Raw genomic sequence first — 22161 nt, forward strand, 5'->3', positions numbered from 1 at the left:
GAAAACCACTGTATATGATGTTGAGCATGTGCACGTCCATTACGTAAGAAGGGGGCAGTACTACCGCACCTATTCGCACCGAGACAAATTTCAGGTGTCTAACACTTAATGGTCACCCGCTAACAGCTGGGCTCCCAATACAAATGGCCTCCGATGGCAAGGCCCACTCTCCAGGCATGGATCCTCTACATATGTGTGCCATAACACCACCCCGCTTATAGCTGGGGACTCAATGACCACTCGGGACATCCTGGAAGACTTCTGGATACCAAAGGAAGCTTCTGACATCCCGCACAGCTGCCCAACACCAGACCCGCCCACCAATACTTCCAATAGGTAGGAAAATGGTCCTATAAGTGAGGAGGACAAAAAAGGAACGCAGCCATTGACTTATCCTGAACATTTATGAGGGTGGGGTCTTATGGGGGAGGAACAAGGGCGGGGCTACCCAAACGCATGCTGCCATGGACATCTGTCAGGAAAGCACATTATGGCCACTAGATGGAACTGACCATTATAGGAAATCCCAATTCACCATGACTGGGGGAATGCGGGTCACATTTCATCAACACATTTATAACAACCAGATCTGTAAGTGTTTGTAAAATCTTCCCGCACAAAATGCACTCAGCCAATGAAAGGTAAGGACTCCATTTTTATTTTTCTCCTGCTATCAATGGCCAACACGGGACAACACTTCATCCATGTCTTTGGTGATCTCTGATCTCCTAATGAAGTGTTTCTTACATGATGAAGATCAGCCATGGAGTATATCGGAGGTGTATATCAGGGTGTGCTTCTTCCACACATGTCCAGCAACATTCATATAGAAGACATTTCCCGCACTCAAGGCACTAATATACCTTGAGGGTTGTGTGGGACCCCTGATGTACAGGAAGACAGGACTTCAGTGAGGAACAATTCCCTCACTCAGGACAGGAATACGGCTTCTCCCCGTGTGAGATCTCTGATGTCTGTAAAGATTGGACTTATCTGAAAAACATTTCCCGCACTCAGGACAGGAATACGGCTTCTCACCAGTGTGCGATCTCTGATGCTTGGAAAGAGCGGACTTCTCTGAAAAACATTTCCCACACTCAGAACAGGAATATGGCTTTTCACCAGTGTGAAATCTCTGATGTGTGGAAAGATGGGACTTTACTGAAAAACATTTCCCACACTCAGGACAGGAATACGGCTTCTCACCCGTGTGAAATCTCTGATGTGTGGAAAGAAGGGACTTGCAGGAAAAACATTTCCCGCACTCAGGACAAGAATATGGCTTCTCCCCCGTGTGACATCTCTGATGCATGGAAAGATTGGACTTCTGTGAAAAACATTTACCGCACTCAGGACAGGAATACGGCTTCTCACCGTTGTGAGACCTTTCATGCACATTAAAATTGGATTTAAAACGGAAACACATCCCGCACTCAGTACAGGAGAACCTCTTATCTGTTGGAAGGATGGCACCGTCCCTCACAGTCTGAGGTTCCTCAGGATAAGAGGAATACGATGGTCTGGCACCATCCCTCACAGTCTGAGGTTCCTCAGGATAAGAGGAATACGATGGTCCGGCACCGTCCCTCACAGTCTGAGGTTCCTCGGGATAAGAGGAATACGATGGTCCATCTACACTGTGTGGTGCCGGATGGACATTTGAGGTAGCCGGGTTTTCTCCTCGACTATACTGTGTGATGTCCTCATCTTCTACTTTACAGTCTGGAGACAAAGTGAGACAATCCTTTGAGGTTTTCCTCATCTCCCGTCCATGTACTAAAATAGAAATTCAAAGATTATTACTAGACATCAGCAGATTGATTCCCCTAAACCGGGACTCCACCCACATCAGGCAGCTTTGTCTCTGAGGATCTTACAATTCCACCCTCAAGGTAACTAGTAAATGGGTCCTCTGATCTCCTACCAGTTCATTTCTTTATTCATGGACCTTAGTCAGAGAGTGAGGAAACAACGAGAACTGTCTTTTATAGGAGTGACAGTGATGAGGGGATTATAGGATGAGTGTCCCCTCCCCCTCTATCACTCATTGCCATCTTCCCAACACAAGGAGTCCCACACTTCCTTATTTAGTCCATGATTTAGTCATGAATAACAGTGGGGCTGAGCCCCACCAGAGGTCAGAGAGTGAGGATGGGGGAGAACAACGAAGACCACCATCATTGGGATATTGACTCCTCCCTCATTATCACTTTCTGTTTAAGGTTCCAAAGTTGGAGGATGTTATCACATTATTATCAACATGTAAATGTCTGTCCTCCAATCAGATCATCAGATATAAAATGTCCAGCTGGTAGAAAATGGGTGTAACAAAAGAGAATCCATATTATGTGTATATATAGCAGTGGGTAGAGGGGAGAGAGTATATAGTGCAGAGGTCAGGATTCATAATTTTTGTGTTCAGTAATCAGTTGCAGAGGTCCCACACCACTGCCTCCCATCTCCTGAGGCTGCACTCATTGACTTGGGTGTGAGACTATACAGACATATCCCTCCACCCGGCACAGCCAGCAAATAACAGAGCAAGTATCCCCGGGGGAATTGTTCTGTCAGAGATCTTGATAGTCCCAGGTATGGGGCAGAAGACTCAAGGTACATACCATAGGTGCCTAAGTCAAGCAATGTCTATGGTAAATATCAACATTTTACTGCCAGCTGAACCCCAGAATCTCCATAAATCCAGTCTAGATACATAAATTGTGTCTGCAGCACAGAGAAGGAAGATTATTGGAGAGAAATACAGGAATACAGGACGGGGAACACAGCTCAGGAAAGTGACCAGGGGATTACAGGCTGATATCACCCAGTCCCCGCCCTACTCTGGACCAATCAGTGAGCAGTATGGGTGGAGGAATGTATTTAGTGTTAATGACCCACCTGTGCCGATCTCTGTAGGAGTGTCCTCCTCTATAAATGTCCCCGTTATTCCATCCTCCTCCATAGACTGCTGATCATCCCTCACATACGTCTCTTCTTCTTCTGCTTTAACCTCAAATTCTATATCGATTGGATCTCCACTCTAAACCAAGAAAATGAGAGAGAATATCCTCTGTAGGTTATAAGCTTTATTATTGTGATATTGTATATATATATATATATATATATATATATATATATATATATATATATATATATATAAATATAAAACACACATCCTCTTCAGAAGTCCATGCTCTAGATGCTCCAATCCACCAACCTTGTAACATTGAGGGATGGTGTGACCTTCCTGTGGGGAATCCCGGGAATACAGAGGACGGGGACATCTCTCTGCTGGGTTTCTGTAGCTGGATGACTCCACCATGGTGTCCTGATACAGAACTTTGTGTTCCTTTAGAAACTCTGACTCCCCCATCACCCCATCCTCATCATCCTCCTCTTTTATCTCTTCTTTAACCTCAACTTTAGAATCTCTCAGGTTTCCACTCTGAATATATAATAAAAATGGCATCAATGGTAACAATGCAGATAATGTACAGATCATAATGATACTATCAGTGATTGTTCCTCATCTACCTGATGATGGTGAGGGATGGTGTGACCTTCCTGTGTGGAATCCAAGGAATACAGAGGACGGGGACATCTCTCTGGTGGGTTCCCATTACTGGATCCATCTGTAGGAAACACACACACTGACTGAATACATTGTTTCTATGTGTTTATCAGATGATGGGGGATCTAGGTGGACCCTCCGTAATGCTCTCTCCTTTACATTAAAGTCTCCTCTTACCCGGTGATGTGAGGGGCAGTTGATTCTCCATCATGACGTCCTTCCCAGCACCGCTCACCTCTCCTGATGATCTCTCTGGTGACTTCTCAAATCTTCTTTTTATCTCTCTATTCGATCAGGGAGGGAGGTGGAGGCAATGTGATGGTCATATGATCTCCAGACTTCACAGGGGGAAAACTCTAGATTTGAACACAAATAGTAAAATAAAATGACATTCCCAGAATCCTCCTCACCTCACTGGTCAGGTCTCTTTTTATTTAAAGCAAAAAACAAACACATGAAAGAACCATGCGGAAGGGTATAAATAAGATCCATGTAACTAGTAAAAAACTTTATTGATAGAAAAATACCCTGAATAGGGAACACATGAATTAAATGATTAGAACATCACCTCCACCAAACAGCATAAACAACAACACATAAATTGTGACAATGGTTAAAAACTGTCCAAACCCGAGACCAATCCAGAGTGCACTAACATGTTTGATGTACTCCCGAGTGGTTGTGCAGGGTATCAACTACTCCACAAGGGAGTTACAAGTGTTGATCCTTGAGAAATCTCGGACAAAGCCACAAAGGTGTAAATCAAGCAGTGCATACTACCATAAGGTAGGGATTAAACTGACATCCTCATGCTAAAAAAAACAATGTGTGATATAGAGCATTCCTTATAAAAATTCAGTGGAAGTTTGGTCCCGATGAACGGAGATACTATTGAGCAATATGGGATCCAGAAGGAAAGGGAGCATCAATGCTGCACAGGCAATTAGTCTTCATGAAGTAATCAGAGATACGGAAAGTACCCACAAAAGGTATGACACTTGATGTGAATAATGAAGTGGTTGGCAGCATCAGTAATGGAAAAGCAATTGAAGCAAGCTATATTTTTATTGGCATTATTGATCTGCATCTATAATTTGAGGAGATAATTCTCTACAGTGGTTTTCTCTTTATACCACCACTGCACCTTATATATCTAGTAGTTTTTTTCTACTAGATTGAATATATATATATATATATATATATATATATATATATATATATACATACACACACACACACACACATCTTTTTATTTAAACCCCACTTCATTTTGATATTACATACAATGCAGGTCCAACAGCCCTACTTTGAAAGTAAGGAGGCCTGGGGTTCGGCCCACATCCTAAGAGCATCAGAAAAAAAGAGTCGGATAGAGGGATATTGGAAGGAGGAGCTGTGAGGTCAGTGGGATGTCATAGGATTCTTTGATTCTGATTGGAATGACATGGGGGGGAGGAGGAGATGTGAGGTCAGTGTGATGTCATAGGATTCTCTGACTCCGATTGGAGGGACATTGGGGGAAGGGGCTGTGGGGGGTGCTGTGTGAGGTTTCTGCACACAAAGAATAATTTCTCCCGGGTGCTTCCCACCTCTCCTAAATAGAAGGATGAACTTTGTTTTTGGAATTTGCCAGGATTGGGACGGAATCTGGACACCCCGACTGGCTATCTCCGCCAAGAAGCTGCTTCCTAAGCTCTGGAACACGAGACCCATGAATCTGGCTATAGTTACCCCAAGAACTTTTTGTTTTTTTATTTTATTTTTATTGAAATATTTTCATCAGGAAAAGACAGAAAAAACATCAGAACAAGTTGTTACAGATACCAGAAAGCGTGAAAAAAGCTTAAAAAACGTGTCCAACAAACGGACAAAAGTTATAGCGATATCCTGAACAGTAAACACTTCTAGCATCAATGAAATAGACGTAGTCCAGACAGTAGGAGTACGTTAGGAATATAAAGAAGGAGAAAAGAGGGGATGGATGGGTAAGAATGGTGGGATGTAGCGACTGCGGAAGATCAAGAGAGGAAGAGGAAGGAGGGAGAAGAGGGAAGGATAGATAGGAGATAAAGAAAAGGGAGGGAAGACATGGGGGGGGGGGGGGTAAGGTGCGGCTGGTCATACAATAAAAATAAAACAAAGGACCAAGATTATACATAGCACAGTGTACATCTCACATTATGACCATCTAAGTAGCTAGTCCCCCTGTGGAGGCCAGAGGAGCAGTGGAGGGGACGGATATCAGAGCAGCGTATTCCTGAGTGTGCGTGAACGCTAGCCAACAAGCCCGGATTGCATTGGATTTAGAGGAAAGGTTACGCATAGAGTATGATTACCCCAAGAACTTGACAGTACAAGTTTTGGAGTCAACCAGAATGAATTGTTTATTCACACAGGCACAAAGATATACACTGTGGGACAACCCCCCCCCCTCCCCCTTAGCAGCCAATCCACATACACATACCATAATAAGTTGATTTTAACCACTTGCCGACCGCCGTCAGTATATTTACTGCGGCAGTCAGCCGCTCCTGGGCAAACCGACGTAGTACTACGTCGCTCGCCCAGGAGCCTGTAGGGGGGCGAGCGCGCGCCACCGAAGGTGCTCTCCCGCCCCTGCTCATTCACGGGCATCCCCGTGCGTGTGACCGGCAGCTCCGATGTCCGCCGGCCACTCGCGATCCCGCTCAGGAGAGGGAGAAAGGCAGACGGCTGATGTAAACACAGCTGTCTGTCATTCTCCCTGATGTAAGTGCAGAGACTATACGATCCTGCTATGTAGGATCGTATGTCTCTGTGGTTACATCACTAGCCACGCCCCCCCCAGTTAGAAACACGCCCCTAGGGATACATTTAACCCACTGATCACCAATAAAGTTAACCCCTTCCCTGCCAGTTTGACAGTAACAGTACATATTTATAGCACTGATTACTGTAGTAATGTCACTGGTACCCCCAAAAGTGTCAAAAATGTCAGTCGAGCGTCTGATCTGTCTGCCGCAATGTCGCAGTCCCGCAAAAAAAAAAAAAAAAATCACAGATCGCGCCATTACTAGTTAAAAAAAAAAAAACAATAAAAATGACATAAATCTTTCCAGTAGTTAGTAAACACAATAACTTTTGCACAAACCAATCAAGATACGCTTATTGCGATTTTTTTTACCAAAAATATGTAGCAGAAAACAAATTGGCCTAAAATGTTAAATAATTTTGATTTTTACATTTTTTTGGGGGGGGAATTTTATATAAAAAAATGTGAAAAATTGTCGCTCTTTTTTTGTTTATAGCGCAAAAAATAAAAAATCGCACAGGTGATCAAATACCACCAAAAGAAAGCTCTGTTTGTGGGAAAAAAAGGACATCAATTTTGTTTAGGTACAGTGGCGCACGACCGCGCAATTGTCCGTTAAATTCACGCAGTGCCGAATCGCAAAATAGGGCCTGGTCTTTGAGCAGGCAAATCCTCCAGGGCTTAAGTGGTTAAGGCAGGCAGAAACAATAAAGCAATGGGATACATGTACTTAACAATAACAAACCCCACCCCATCTCACTATCTAGCAAGGGTCTATGAGACACTCCTGCAATATTCTAGTAATCTGAAATCTCAAACCGTTCATCTTCATATATTTCCTGAGGGATATTGTTAAGAAATATTATTGTCCCAAGTGAAAGAGCCCCTCACTCTTTCAACACAAACCACACATATGGAACCCAGGATAACCGGGGAAACACGAAAGGCTCACTAGGAGACAAGGAGCTTCCCAACCTCTCTAAAGTAATCTGGGTTCCACAAGCCCCCCCCCAAAGTGACCCAAGGACACATCATATTCCTGTGATCTCCGTGTACTCCGGAGACTTTACTGATCACATTTTAGGTTGAATATCTGAAACTGGGATCATTATGAAAAAAAAAATTCCGGATATTTACTGCAATATACATTTTTCCCTGTTTCTTCTTAATTGAATCCTAAAAAATAAAGACATACTTATTCCAAACCTCTCTAAATACCCCCCCCCCCCACTAATAAAAGTAGTATAATCCATTTGTCAGGAGTTTGTTGTTGTCAGGGCTGGGCTTCTGCTATTAATAGCAGCTCTCTACTCAATGCACAGAGGCTGTTGGGTAATTACCAGCCACTCATTGTTTCCACAGGGACTCACCTGGTTACCATTACCTGCCTCATGAGTCCAGCTTACAGCTGGCCCCTTTTTTCTATTTAAACTGCCTTTCTCATTTCCTCCGTGCCTTTGCCTGGTCAACACCTCCAGCGTGTCTCTGCTGTGTTCCTGTTATGACTTGCCCTGACTGACATCTCTTCTGATTTCTGATCCTGATTTTTGGCTTCTGACAATGCTTATTTCTGATCCCAGCTTTTCTGATTACCCGTTCTGGCTTCCAAACCCTGGCTTCAATTTTTAACGACATTCCTGTTCTGTTATTTTTGCTATTACATTAAAGGTGTGATTTTAACTTCATTTTCTGTCTCTGCCTGGTTTATGGTTCCTGACAGTTGTGCTTTTGCTCCTCATTCTAGCATCCTGGTTTTTGGCTGTGATGCATTCTTTATTTCTGTCTATCTGCAAGGTGACTGATGTGGTCAGTCTCTGGGTGGAGACCAAACCTGATTGAAACCAGTCAAGCCCCCAGTCTCATGCTTGTGATATTGCTTGTGATATTGCGTTTGTAACACGTGCTTCAAGCTCTCTGTTTGTCTGCCCTGCTCTGCTGTTTGGATTCCCTTGTTGAAGGCCTTAATTCGGATATTGACTACTCTCTGCCGGCCTTTTGACTATGGATTTGACCCTGATGATTCTGAACCTTGCCTGCCTTGTAACTGGACTGTCATTGAACCACTCTGCCTGTCTGCCAAAGGCAAGTACCTGGTAGCTGTGCTCAGTTTGTTCCTGCCCTGGTGTGGTGGCCAGGCACCATAGTATTGTGTAGAAGTCCTGGGGGCAACTGAGTACCGGTAGGCCTCTTATGGGAAAGGAGGCTGCTTTAGGCGAAGAACACAGAAGCAAGCTATAGTGTCTGGCCACCTGCGTTAGGGGTAAGCATGGCATTGTTGGTATAGATGTAGTAATTCTACAATAGTCAAGGTTGGAGCAGCGCCAAAGAGTGCATTCATATATGAATAATATATATATATATAAATAATATATATTAAAATATAAAGGTCCCAGAGTCCATATAAAGCAGGGAAGAAAGGGAAGTCTATTCTACAATAGACTGATGAGGTGAGAAGGTCATTGGTGGAAATGGGGACATCTCCAAAATTAAGGAAATGTTTGAGCCCTATAAGTGGGAAAATGCTATGACCCTGAAGTGTTTCCACACTATATATGGCTGGGGAGCACACATCTATAGGTGGGCGCACTTGGGCTCTGCACTTCAGCGATTGCACAAAGGGAGACTACACAGCAAACTGCTTTGAAAAACACCAAACTGACTGCAGGTGACCTTGTTTCCCCATTCCACTCTCCTTCCTCTCTGTAACATGTGCTTTCTACCAATCCTTCTGATAGTTGTGTCCACACTCCTTAATCTCTCTGTTCCTCACCCCTCTTCTCCACCCCACAGCCTGTATATATCACCCTCACTTCTGTCCTCTCCCTATGACTGCACTCACCCAACTCCTGCCAATTCTAAACCCACATGTGAATAAAACCTCCAGAACCCTGAGGCACGTCCCTTCATATAAAATTGCAATCCCATATTACCTCCCTCGCCCTTCTGCTTCTCCCAACCTCTAGAGATTAAACCCCAAACCCTGGGCCTCCATCGCTTAACTGTACCCAAATCTCCCATTACCCCATGCCCTCTGGCAAGAGCAGCAATCCACACAATTTAGTTTCTAACCCTCTTCTTCCCAAAACCAGCCTCCCCTTCTCTTGTGCCCTTTGGAATGCCTGCTCTGTCTATAACAAACTAACTTCTGTCCATGACCTCTTTATCACTAACTGTTTGCTGTTACTGAAATCTGGCTTCATGAATCCGACACTGCTGCTCCTGCTTCCCTCTCCCATGATGGCCTTCTCTGGACTCACTTTCCCAGACCCTGTGGATGTAAGGGAGGTGGAGTCGGAATCCTTCTAGCCCCATATAGCATCTTTCAGGTACTTCACCCACCTGCCTCTCTGTCACTCTCCTCATTTGAGACACATTGTAGTTTGTTTCATAAGTGCTGTGATCTATCTGCCACCTGGACCCGTATCAACCTTTCTTGACTGGCTACCCGTTTTTCTCTCTTCTGAAATTCCCAAAATCATTCTCAGTGACTTTACCATCACTGTTAAAACTAACACTCCTGCTACTTCTAAACTGCTCAATCTAACCTCCTCTTTTGACCTGAAGCAATCGATTCATGCTTCTACTCACTCTGATGGCAACACCCTTAACTATGTATTCTCCTACCTATGCATTCTGTGCAACCTCTCAAACAATCCTTTTTCTCTCTCTGATCATCACAATATTAGTTTCATAATCTCCCAGACTTTCTCCTCCTCTCCCTCCAACCACCTAACAGTTACCCATAGAAACCTTTGCCACCTAACCCTTCTCTTCCCTGCTACTGACCACCTCTTTGACAAAATATCACCCATGTCTTGCCCCAAACTAACCACTTCTGTCTACAATAGATCTCTGCCCTTCACCCTGGATGAGCTTGCCCCCCTCAGTACATACAGATTTAGGCCCCGACCCCTACAAATGTGGCAAACAGACAACACCAAAAGTCTCAAAAAACATCTCTTGAGCGCCTGTGTTGTAAGAATAAGTCTTATAAAGACTTCAACCAATATAAATCTGCCCTCCAAAAAAATACAATCCCTGTCTCCTCACTGCCAAGCAGACCTATTTTATCACTCTCATAAACAACTTATCATCCCATGCCCATCAACCTTTCTCTACCCTTAACGCTACTTTGTCCTTGACTGCCTTTATCCACTAACTGATCCACTGCCCAGGAGATCGCCAATCACTACAAAAATAAGATTCATACATTTTGTGATGAGATCTTCGCTGTACAGATATCACTCCACATTCACAATCAACTCTTCCCTTTTTCAAACCTGCTACTATAGACGAGGTTGCTAAACTTTTTTCAACACCCACCTAACCACCTGCCCCCTGTACCCTTGCAAAGATTGCAGTCACCCTCTGACTCTATCCTACACTTTGTAACCCACATCTTCAATAACTCCCTCTCTTCTGGCATAACGCCCATACCTAAAAAGACCTTCATTGGACCCCTCCAATCTGAACAACCAACACCCCATCTCCTTGCTCACCTTTTCCTCCAAACTTCCTGAATGTCTAGTCTGCAACAAATTGAGCGCCCATTTCACTGGAAATAATCTTCTTGATCCCTTTCAATCATGATTTCACCATCAACACTAGACAGAAACTGCTCTCTTTAAACTCCCAAATCATCTGCTAACGGCCAAATCCAATGGACACTACTCTGTACTCCCACTGGACCTCTCTGCTGCCTTTGACACAGTAGACCACCCCCTCCTTCTTAAAAAACTCCAATCCTTTGGTCTCTGTTACTGTACTCTTCGCTAGTTCTCATCCTACCTATCCCACCACACCTTCAGCGTCACAACTTTACTTCCGCCTCTCCCCTTACTTTCTCCGTCGGGGTCCCACACGGTTCTGTTCTTGGACCACTCCTGTTCTCCATCTAAACCTCTTGCCTGGGTGAGCTCATAGCCTCCATGCCTTCCAATACCATTTCTACACTGATAACACCCAAATCTTTGTCTCTACCCCTCAGCTCACTCCATTAGTCTCCTCACATATAACTAATTTACTAACAGACATATAAACATGGATGTCACATCACTTCCTCAAACTCAATCTATTCAAAACCGAGATCATAATATTTCCTCCCCCACGTGCCCCTTTACCGGACTTCTGTGTCAAAATCAACATCTTAACTCGCTACTCATCCCCGCATTTCAGGGTGCTAGGTGTAATCCGGGACTGTGAACTATCCTTATCAGCCCCACATCCAATCACTGTCTAAATCTTGCCTCCTCAACCTCCGCAACATCTCCAAAATACCCCTCTTCCTAACCAGTGACACCATAAAGCGCCTAGTTCACTCCCTGGTCATCTCTTGCCTCAACTATTGCAACTTCCTCCTCATTAGATTACCTTTACATGGGATATCCCCCCTTCAGTCCATCATGAATGCTGCTGCCAGGGTTATGCACCTTACCACCACCCCTCTCTGCCAATCCCTACACTGGCCTCCATTCAGTGTCCCCCAAAGCCATCCACAACTCAGCTCTCAGTTACATCCCTAACCTAGTCTCACAATACCTACCAAATCGTTCTCTCAGTTCCTCCCAAGACCTCCTGCTCTCTAGCTCCCTCGTCACCTCCTCCCATGCTTGTCTTTAAGAATTCCCCTGAGCCTCTCCCATCTTCTGGAACTCCCTATCCCAAGTTGTCTGTCCACTTTTAGACCATCCCTGAAAATCCTTTTCTTCAGAGAAGCCTTTCCTGCCCCACCTAACTGGACTTTTATTTTCTCCATTAGCTCATCCCTCACAGTAATTGCATTTTGTATCCTTTGACCCTCCCTCTTAGATTGTAAGCTCTAATTAGCATTGTAACTGTACTGTCTGCCCTCACGTTGTGCAAACTGTTGGCACAATATGAATCCTGTATAATAGTAAAAATAATAATATATGTGTGTATCATCATCTGCTGGAGATAAAATACATCACAGTGACTATGGACGAAGAGGACAGACATGACGGGGGAGTTACTAGGTGTAAATAAAAAGAAACAACTTATTACCTCCTCTGCTGTATCTTCCAGTAATGTCTCCTCACTACTTCTTACCTCATGGAACTTCCTGTCTGTAGCTGACATCACTTCCTGTCTTTATCAACATCACTTCCTGTCTTCCATAGAGACTTCCTGTCTGGGTAGAAGTAAGATCCCTACCTTGTGGAGCTCAGAGAATCTGCAGCCCCGAGAAACGTCTCGTAGTGTAAGGTGACCAGATTTTTAAAATGAAATCCAGGGACATATTTATTTATTTTTTTCTGGCAAATGGTAAACTATTTTATAAGCATATTTTCTTCTAATGATATATGTGGTGTATGTGGGATGCGTTTATGGAATGATTGTAAGATATATACGTTATTTCTCACATTTCCTCCATGAGATAGAAAATAAAAAGATAAGGATACTGTTTGGAATTTTTTGGGCAGGAGTAATGGCCAAAAGGTAAGAAATATTGCAGAGCTGCAATGTGCAAATAGTGGTGAAACACCCGATATATAATAATAATACAATGTAAAATATGCACATCAATTGAACATTGTATTATGATTATATATCAGGGGGTCTCACCACTATTTTCACATTGCAGCTCTGCAATATTTCTTCCCTTTTGCAGAGAGGGTGCCACCATCACTCCTATATTATAATACACGGGATGATTAGCATCTCTGTTATTAGTATTATATGTGGGGGGGTTTCACCATTATTTGCACATTGAAGCTCTGCAATTTCTCAGAATATTTTTGCAGAGGGGGTGACACCATCACTACTATATTGCAATACATTGGAGGATTTTCACTGGATATTCATGTATAGGTGTCACCATTGCACTTATAATCCATTTGTAGAATATTATAGATGAAGTGTAGGGCAGTGCTGCACTTTTGGCTTTTTATTGTTGCACGTTAGATGGAGGAACTAGCTAACAAGATTCTCTTATTGCTTTTGAGATTTTTTTAGTTGCATTGTAGTAGTTTTACTTGATTTGTTGTGTCCCCTGTGGACAGGTAACGAGTGGCCTTGCATATTGGTGATCAGTGTGCCCCCTGTATGCATGTGCTACGTGCAGGGTTCAGGAGGATGCTCCGTGCAGGGTTCAGGATTCCGGAGGAGGCTACGTGCAGGGTGCAGAGTTCAGGAGGAAGCTATGTGTAGGGTGCAGGGTTCAGGAGGAAGCTACTTGCAGGGTTCAGGAGGAGGCTACGTGCAGGATGCAGGGTTCAGAAGGAAGCTACTTGTAGGGTGCAGGGTTCAAGAGGAGGCTACGTGCAGGGTGCAGGAGGAGGCTACTTGCAGGGTTCAGGAGGAGGGTACGTGCCGGGTTCAGGAGGAGGCTACGTGCAGGGTGCAGGGCTAAGGAGGAGGCTACGTGCAGGGTTCAGGAGGAGGCTACATGCAGGGTTCAGGAGGAGGCTATATGCAGGGTTCAGAAGAAGGCTACGTGCAGGGTTCAGGAGGAGGCTACGTGCAGGATTCAGGAGGATGCTTTATGCAGGGTTCAGGAGGAGGCTACGTGCAGGGTTCAGGAGGAGGCTACTTGCAGGGTTCAGGAGGAGGCTACTTGCAGGGTTCAGGAGGAGGCTACGTGCAGGGTTCAAGAGGAGGCTATGTGCAGGATTCAGGAGAATGCTTTATGCAGGGTTCAGGAGGAGGCTACGTGCAGGGTTCAGGAGAAGGCTACGTGCAGGGTTCAGGAGGAGGCTGCCTGCAGGGTACAGGGTTCAGGAGGAGGCTATGTGTAGGGTTCAGGAGGAGGCTCCATGCAGGGTTCAGGAGGAGGCTACGTGCAGGATTCAGGAGGATTCTTTATGCAGGGTTCAGGAGGAGGCTACATGCAGGGTTCAGGAGGAGGCTACTTGCAGGGTTCAGGAGAAGGCCACGTGCAGGGTTCAGGAGGAGGCTGCCTGCAGGGTGCAGGGTTCAGGAGGAGGCTATGTGCAGGGTTGAGGAGGAGGCTATGTGCAGGGTTCAGGAGGAGGCTCCATGCAGGGTTCAGGAGGAGGCTACGTGCAGGGTTCAGGAGAGGAGACTATTGCCTATTTTGTTTCTTCTGTATGTAATGACAGTATACATGTAATTTTCGTGTGTGTGTGTGTGTGTGTATGTTTTGTCAGTATACGTGTGAATATTTTTTTCTCTGTGTGGCTGGGCCTGTGTAATGTCACTCACACGCAGCCTGTATAAAATATATACACCTCACATCACTCACACACCAGAGAGACACTACAGGAGATGGTGAGAGACTGCAGACATGGTACAGGAGATGGTCAGAGACTGCAGACATGATGCAGGAGATGGCCAGAGACTGCAGACATGGTACAGGAGATGGTCAGAGACTGCAGACATGGTACAGGAGATGGTCAGAGACTGCAGACATGGTACAGAGGATGGTCAGAGACTGCAGACATGGTACAGGCTATGGTCAGAGACTGCAGACATGGTACAGGAGATGGTCAGAGACTGAAGACATGGTACAGGAGATGGTCAGAGACTGCAGACATGGTACAGGAGATAGCCAGAGACTGCAGACATATTACAGTAGATGGCTAGAGACTGCAGACATGGTACAGGAGATGGCTAGAGACTGCAGACATGGTACAGGAGATGGCCAGACACTGCAGACATGGTACAGGAGATGGCCAGACTGCAGACATGGTACAGGAGATGGCCAGACTGCAGACATGGTACAGGAGATGGTCAGAGACTGCAGACATGGTACAGGAGATGGTCAGAGACTGCAGACATGGTACAGGAGATGGTCAGAGACTGCAGACATGGTACAGAGGATGGTCAGAGACTGCAGACATGGTACAGGCTATAGTCAGAGACTGCAGACATGGTACAGGCGATGGTCAGAGATGGCAGACATGGTACAGGAGATGGTCAGAGACTGAAGACATGGTACAGGAGATGGTCAGAGACTGCAGACATGGTACAGGAGATAGCCAGAGACTGCAGACATATTACAGGAGATGGCTAGAGACTGCAGACATGGTACAGGAGATGGCTAGAGACTGCAGACATGGTACAGGAGATGGCCAGACACTACAGACATGGTACAGGAGATGGCCAGACTGCAGACATGGTACAGGAGATAGCCAGAGACTGCAGACATAGTGCAGGAGATGGCCAGAGATTGCAGACATGGCGCAGGAGATGACTAGAGACTGCAGACATGGTACAGGAGATGGCCAGAGACTGCAGACATGGTACAGGAGATGGTCAGAGACTGCAGACATGGTACAGAAGATGGCCAGAGACTGCAGACATGGTACAGAAGATGGCCAGAGACTGCAGACATGGTACAGGAGATGGTCAGAGACTGCAGACATTGTGCAGGAGATGGCAAGAGACTGCAGACATGGTACAGGAGATGGTCAGAGACTGCAGACATGGTACAGAAGATGGCCAGAGACTGCAGACATGGTACAGAAGATGGCCAGAGACTGCAGACATGGTACAGGAGATGGTCAGAGACTGCAGACATTGTGCAGGAGATGGCAAGAGACTGCAGACATGGTACAGGAGATGATCAGAGACTGCAGACATGGTGCAGGAGATGGCAAGAGACTGCAGACAAGGTACAGGAGATGGCAAGAGACTGCAGACATGATTTAGGAGATGGTCAGAGACTGCAGACATGGTACAGGAGATGGTCAGAGATTGCAGACAAGAGTTGGTCAGGGACTAAGTTTATGGCTGAACCCGGTGTAAAAGTGTATGGTATCGCAGGGCTGTTCCACTCTATATAAACCAGCTCTGCAAGATCAAGTCAGTAATCCTCCTTGGAAAGTACAACCAAGTGACAGAAGACAGCAGCACATCCAATTTCCAAATAAAAATTGTCTTACAAACAGTTAACTGCTGAAGATTAGTGGAGGACAGTAAACAGTTAATTGGTCTGTGAAGCTTCCAGCCTGAACCAGCAGTAAATCCTCCAACAAAACATAAAAATCCCATGCAGCGCACACAGAGCTCCGGCTAAATAGCTGAACAGAAGCTGGAATGGTAACGGCCATGTGTCCCTGGTTTTGGAGAATGCTGCTGCAGGGTCTTCTTATCAGTGTATCAGGCAATGTGTGGGTCAGGTTAGGGAGATAAAAAAGGTAAGGAGTGAGGGGAGAGGAGGCTGATTGGTGACCTCACACTGCCTGAACACACAGATATCTGGAAGACACTGCAGGCGACCAGCATTACATGTAACAGTGCTTGCTCTAATTGTAGTCATACCTTCTGCATCTCCCTTCTGGTGCCCTCATTCAGCCCTGCTCCCAGTCAAATGTGGCAGGCTGGAGAGGGGTGGGGGAGGAGTGTTATACCGCCTGCTAACTGGCTGTGGATGGAAGGGAGGAGGAGCTCCACATTTCAGCCCGCCCATCCCCGACACCAGAGCTCCGATTTGACAGCTCTGCTCCTCTCACTGACACTGTGCTGGATGGATGATCACACTGCTGAATGTACTGCAAGGCTGTCAGCAATAGGTACACCGCCCCTGAATCCGGGGACAGAATCAGGGACACACGTGTCCTCAGAAACCGGGGAAATCTGGTCACCCTAATTTAGAGGAACCGATCTCCTCCATCTCCCGCTGAATGGTGGCGGCAGGGAGTGGAGGAGAAGCTGGCTTCCATCTCCCTCCTTCCAGCTTCCATCTCCTCCATCTCCCTCCTGCCAGCATCCATCTCCCTCCTGCCGGCATCCATCTCCTCCATCTCCCTCCTGCCAGCTTCCATCTCCTCCATAACCCTCCTGCCAGCATCCATCTCCTGCCAGCATCCATCTCCCTCCTGCCAGCTTCCATCTCCCTCCTGCCAGCATCCATCTCCCTCCTGTCAGCTTCCATCTCCCTCCTGCCAGCTTCCATCTCCCTCCTGTCAGCTTCCATCTCCCTCCTGCCAGCATCCATCTCCTCCATCTCTCTCCTGTCAGCATCCATCTCCTCCATCTCCCTCCTGCCAGCATCCATCTCCCTCCTGCCAGCTTCCATCTCCTCCATCTCCCTCCTGCCAGCATCCATCTCCCTCCTGACAGCTTCCATCTCCTCCATCTCCCTCCTGCCAGCATCCATCTCCCTCCTGCCAGCATCCATCTCCTCCATCTCCCTCCTGCCAGCATCCATCTCCCTCCTGACAGCTTCCATCTCCTCCATCTCCCTCCTGCCAGCATCCATCTCCCTCCTGACAGCTTCCATCTCCTCCATCTCCCTCCTGCCAGCATCCATCTCCCTCCTGCCAGCATCCATCTCCTCCATCTCCCTCCTGCCAGCATCCATCTCCCTCCTGACAGCTTCCATCTCCTCCATCTCCCTCCTGCCAGCATCCATCTCCCTCCTGCCAGCATCCATCTCCCTCCTGCCAGCTTCCATCTCCCTCCTGCCAGCATCCATCTCCTCCATCTCCCTCCTGCCAGCTTCCATCTCCCTCCTGCCGGCATCCATCTCCTCCATCTCCCTCCTGCCAGCTTCCATCTCCTCCATAACCCTCATGCCAGCATCCATCTCCCTCCTGCCAGCATCCATCTCCTCCATCTCCCTCCTGCCAGCATCCATCTCCTCCATCTCCCTCCTGCCAGCTTCCATCTCCCTCCTGCCGGCATCCATCTCCTCCATCTCCCTCCTGCCAGCTTCCATCTCCTCCATAACCCTCATGCCAGCATCCATCTCCCTCCTGCCAGCATCCATCTCCTCCATCTCCCTCCTGCCAGCATCCATCTCCCTCCTGACAGCTTCCATCTCCTCCATCTCCCTCCTGCCAGCATCCATCTCCCTCCTGCCAGCATCCATCTCCCTCCTGCCAGCTTCCATCTCCCTCCTGCCAGCATCCATCTCCTCCATCTCCCTCCTGCCAGCTTCCATCTCCCTCCTGCCAGCTTCCATCTCCCTCCTGCCGGCATCCATCTCCTCCATCTCCCTCCTGCCAGCTTCCATCTCCTCCATAACCCTCATGCCAGCATCCATCTCCCTCCTGCCTGCCAGCTTCCATCTCCTCCATCTTCCTCCTGCAGCTCCTACTGAATGGTGGTCGGAGGGAGTGGAGGAGAAGCTGGTTTCCATCTCCTTCATCTCCCTCCTGCCAGCTTCCATCTCCTTCCTGCCAGCTTCCATCTCCATTCCCCTCCTGCCAGCATCCATCTCCTCCATCTCCCTCCTGCAGCTCCTGCTGAATGGTGACAGAAGTGAGGGGGGGAAAAGCCGTCTTCCAGCGGCTGCAAGAGGGAGATGGAGGAGATCGGTTCCTCAAGGCTTCCTTCGGGCTGCACAGATAAAGTAGCACTGATGATGGTGCACTAATATGCAGCACTGATGGGCACCGATGGGTGGCACTGATAGACGGCACTAATGAGCAATGATGGGCGGCACTTCTGGGCACTGATAGGCAGAACTGATGGGCACTGATAGGTAGGAGTGCTGGGCACTGATAGGCAGCACTGATGGGAACTGATAGTGGCACTGATGTGCAATGATGGTAGGCACTGAAATGCAGCCCTGATAGACAGCACTGATAGGTAACATTGATGGGCAAGGATAGATGGCACTGATAGGTACTGAAGGGTGGCACTGATGGGCAATGATTGGTGGCACTGATAGGCAGCACCAATGAGGAGGCACTGACAGGCATTACTGATGGGCACTGATTGGCATCTCTAATTGGCACTGGTTAAGATCCCTGCTGGGCACTGATTGAAATCCCTGGTGGGCATGGGTTGGCAGTTGTGGGCATCCTAGAAGGGTCTGAACTGATAATCGATGTGCTTATTAGAGTAACTCCTAGCAATGTTATTACCAGGCTGCAGGTAGGGGGCGCTCTAATGTTTAGAGTGTGACCACAGCAGAGTGATTCCGTCTCACTCACATTAACTCTTTCTCTCTCAGAACTTTTTTTTTTTTTCGAACACACGTTAAATTGATTGTAAAGTCTAATTTTTTTAGTTAAAATGTTACACTTCCCTCCTCTGTGCAGTTGGTTTTGCACAGAGCGGCCCGGATCCTCCTCTTCTCAGGTCCTGCTTCTACTCTCCTGGCTCCTCCCTTCTGTTGAGTGTTCCCAAATCAAGCGGCTTGTTATGGAGACACCCGGGCCGAGCTTTAGCCCAATGTATCCATGCAGACATGAAGCTGAGTTTCAGCCCCACCCCCTCTATCTCCTGTTTGGTTAACTGAGTTTGATTGACAGCCGCAAGAGCCAATGTGGCAGCTGCTGTGTCTCAGCCAATCAGGAGGTAGAGTCCCGGGCTTCCGAAGATCTTGTGGACATCGCTGGACAGAGAGGGGGCTCAGGTAAGTATTAGGGGGCTGTTGCCCTCCCCTAATACTTACCTGAGTCCCCTCTCTATCCAGCGATATTGTAGGAGTGTCTCAGCTGCCTCTCCTCATTGGCTATTGCGAGTCCACTACTGCAGCACTTTATTATGCATTAATGCGCAATCAGATGATGTGAAATGCAAAGCAAATGTCCCTGCAATTGAAGTTTTCCTATCAGTTTTTATTCAGTTAAGGTGTGAAGAATGAGCACTTAATGATAAAAATGTTAATAAATAAAGATTAACATGTTTATTAAGAGATTCCTGTCGGATTTTGTGTTTTTTGGGGTAATTTTTACATGTGTGAAAATATCGCTATTGGCTCCTACTGCTGTCAATCAAAGTCAATCCGCCAATGAGGAGAGAAAGGGGGCGGGGTCACATCTCCATGTCTGAATGGACACACAGAGTAGCGCCACGGCTCGGGTGTCCCTATAGCAAACCTAGCTGCAGCCTGGTAATAACATTGCTAGGAGGTCTATTCATTTATCTGCTACATACTTCCCATCTTTATATAAACCTCTGCTGACATTTAGGGATCTATTCATAAAAGAAATGTCAGGGTCCAATGAAAGTGCGGGAGTTACTCCTCTCTGTGAATTGGGGTAACAAATGAATGTTATTAGGCCCTTTGCTATGCTGGTTGAATGTTTTCCTCTGATTTAAAATGTTGCATTTGGCCACTAGATGGAGCTAATTCCTATGATACTTAGTGCCATATAATAGCCACATGCAGTTTTCTCTGTATTACATTAATGGTTGGTATAATATTGCTGGTTTAATTATCTGATGTCCTTTAATGTGACAATCATTAGCCCGGCTGTGCCAAATTTTCATTATCACAGCAATTTCCTCACTTATGGGGCAATAATGCGCTATTATTACTGCAGTGTCACATTATGGCCACTAGATGGAGCCAATAATCATAGGAAATCACTCACATAAAATATGAGCAATACTGGTCAATGCTTGGGGAATGCGGGTAACATTCATTCAACAAAGTTTTCACAACCAGATCTGTATTTGTAAAATCTTCCCACACAAAATGTACTCAGCCAATGAAAGGTAATGACTTTTTATTTTTCTCCTGCTATCAATGGCCAACACGGGACAACACTTCATCCATGTCTTTGGTGATCTCTGAACTCCTTATGAAGTGTTTCTTACATGATGAAGAACAGCCGTGGAGTATATCTGAGGTGTATAGCAGGGTGTGCTTCTTCCCCACATGTCCTCCAACATTCATATAGAAGACATTTCCCGCACTCAAGGCACTAATACACCTCCAGGGTTCTATGGGATCCCATGATGTACAGGAAGACAGGACTTCAGTGAGGAACAATTCCCTCACTCAGGACAGGAAAGTGGCTTCTGTGAGATCTCTGATGATTGTTAAAACTAGACTTCTGTGCGAAACATTGCCCGCACTGAGTACAGGAATACGGCTTCTCACCCGTGTGCAATCTCTGATGTCTGGAAAGAGTGGACTTCTGTGAAAAACATTTCCCACACTCAGGACAGGAATACTGCTTCTCATCAGTGTGCAATCTCTGATGTGTGGAAAGATGGGACTTCTGTGAAAAACATTTCCCGCACTCAGGACAGGAATACGGCTTCTCACCCATGTGAGATCTCTGATGTCTATAAAAATTGGACTTATCTGAAAAACATTTCCCACACTCAGGACAGGAATACGGCTTCTCATTAGTGTGCAGTCTCTGATGCGTGTGAAGAGTGGACTTTTTTGAAAAATATTTTCCGCACTCAGGACAGGAATATGGATTCTTACCTGTGTGAGATCTTTTATGCATATTAAGATTGGATTTAAGATGGAAACTCTTCCCGCACTCAGTACAGGAGAACCTCTTATCTGGTGGAAGGACGGCACCGTCCCTCATAGTCTGAGGTTCCTCAGGATAAGAGGAATACGATGGTCCATTCTACACTGTGTGGTTCCGGATGGACATTTGAGGTAGCCGGGTTTTCTCCTGGACTATACTGTGTGATGTCCTCATCTTCTACTTTACAGTCTGGAGACAAAGTGAGACAATCCTCTGAGGTTTTCATCATCTCCCGTCCATCTACTAAAATAGAAATACAAAGATTATTACTAGACATCAGCAGATTTGTTCCCCTAAACCAGGACTCCGCCCACATCAGGCAGCTTTATCTCTGAGGATCTTACAATTCCCCCCTCAAGGTAACTAGTAAATGGATCCTCTGATCTCCTACCAGTTCATTTCTTTATTCATGGACCTTAGTCAGAGAGTGAGGGAACAACGAGAACTGTCTTTTATAGGAGTGACAGTGATGAGGGGATTATAGGACGAGTGTCCCCTCCCCCTCTATCACTCATTGCCATCTTCCCAACACAAGAAGTCCTGCACTTCCCACAGGGATCTGTGGGACTCGCTGGTAACACAGGAGTCAGATGGTAAGGTGAGTGGAAGTGACCACCAGCACCTTTCTCATCTGCAATTTCTGCACTCGC

At 46.4% G+C, this 22161-nt stretch overlaps 4 protein-coding genes and 1 pseudogene across 5 annotated transcripts in view; 2 read left to right on the forward strand and 3 right to left on the reverse strand.

Moving 5' to 3' along the window:
• The window catches only part of LOC309550236 (uncharacterized protein), a gene marked incomplete at both ends in the record, with an annotated part of 809557 nt that overhangs the window by 292308 nt on the left and 495088 nt on the right, over positions 1-22161 (forward strand).
• The window catches only part of LOC309548765 (uncharacterized protein), a gene marked incomplete at its 3' end in the record, with an annotated part of 203203 nt that overhangs the window by 140190 nt on the left and 40852 nt on the right, over positions 1-22161 (reverse strand). The window lies entirely within an intron of this gene.
• LOC309550731 (uncharacterized protein) overlaps positions 1-22161 on the forward strand; it is a 395974-nt gene that overhangs the window by 86408 nt on the left and 287405 nt on the right. The window lies entirely within an intron of this gene.
• Positions 670-22161, reverse strand: part of LOC309548772 (uncharacterized protein) — a gene marked incomplete at its 5' end in the record, with an annotated part of 42760 nt that continues 21268 nt past the window's right edge. Inside the window, one exon of the mRNA XM_082248718.1 lies at positions 670-854. The remainder of the gene's footprint in view (positions 855-22161) is intronic.
• The window catches only part of LOC309548771, a 29078-nt pseudogene continuing 7762 nt past the window's right edge, over positions 846-22161 (reverse strand). Inside the window, exons 2-3 of the transcript in view lie at positions 21099-21409; positions 846-1349 (exon numbers count right to left, since the gene is read on the reverse strand). The product of the transcript in view is annotated as an uncharacterized misc_RNA (transcript). The remainder of the gene's footprint in view (positions 1350-21098; positions 21410-22161) is intronic.

This window comes from Pelophylax lessonae (genome assembly GCF_965119305.1).
Source record: "Pelophylax lessonae genome assembly, chromosome: 3".
NCBI lineage: Eukaryota > Metazoa > Chordata > Amphibia > Anura > Ranidae > Pelophylax > Pelophylax lessonae.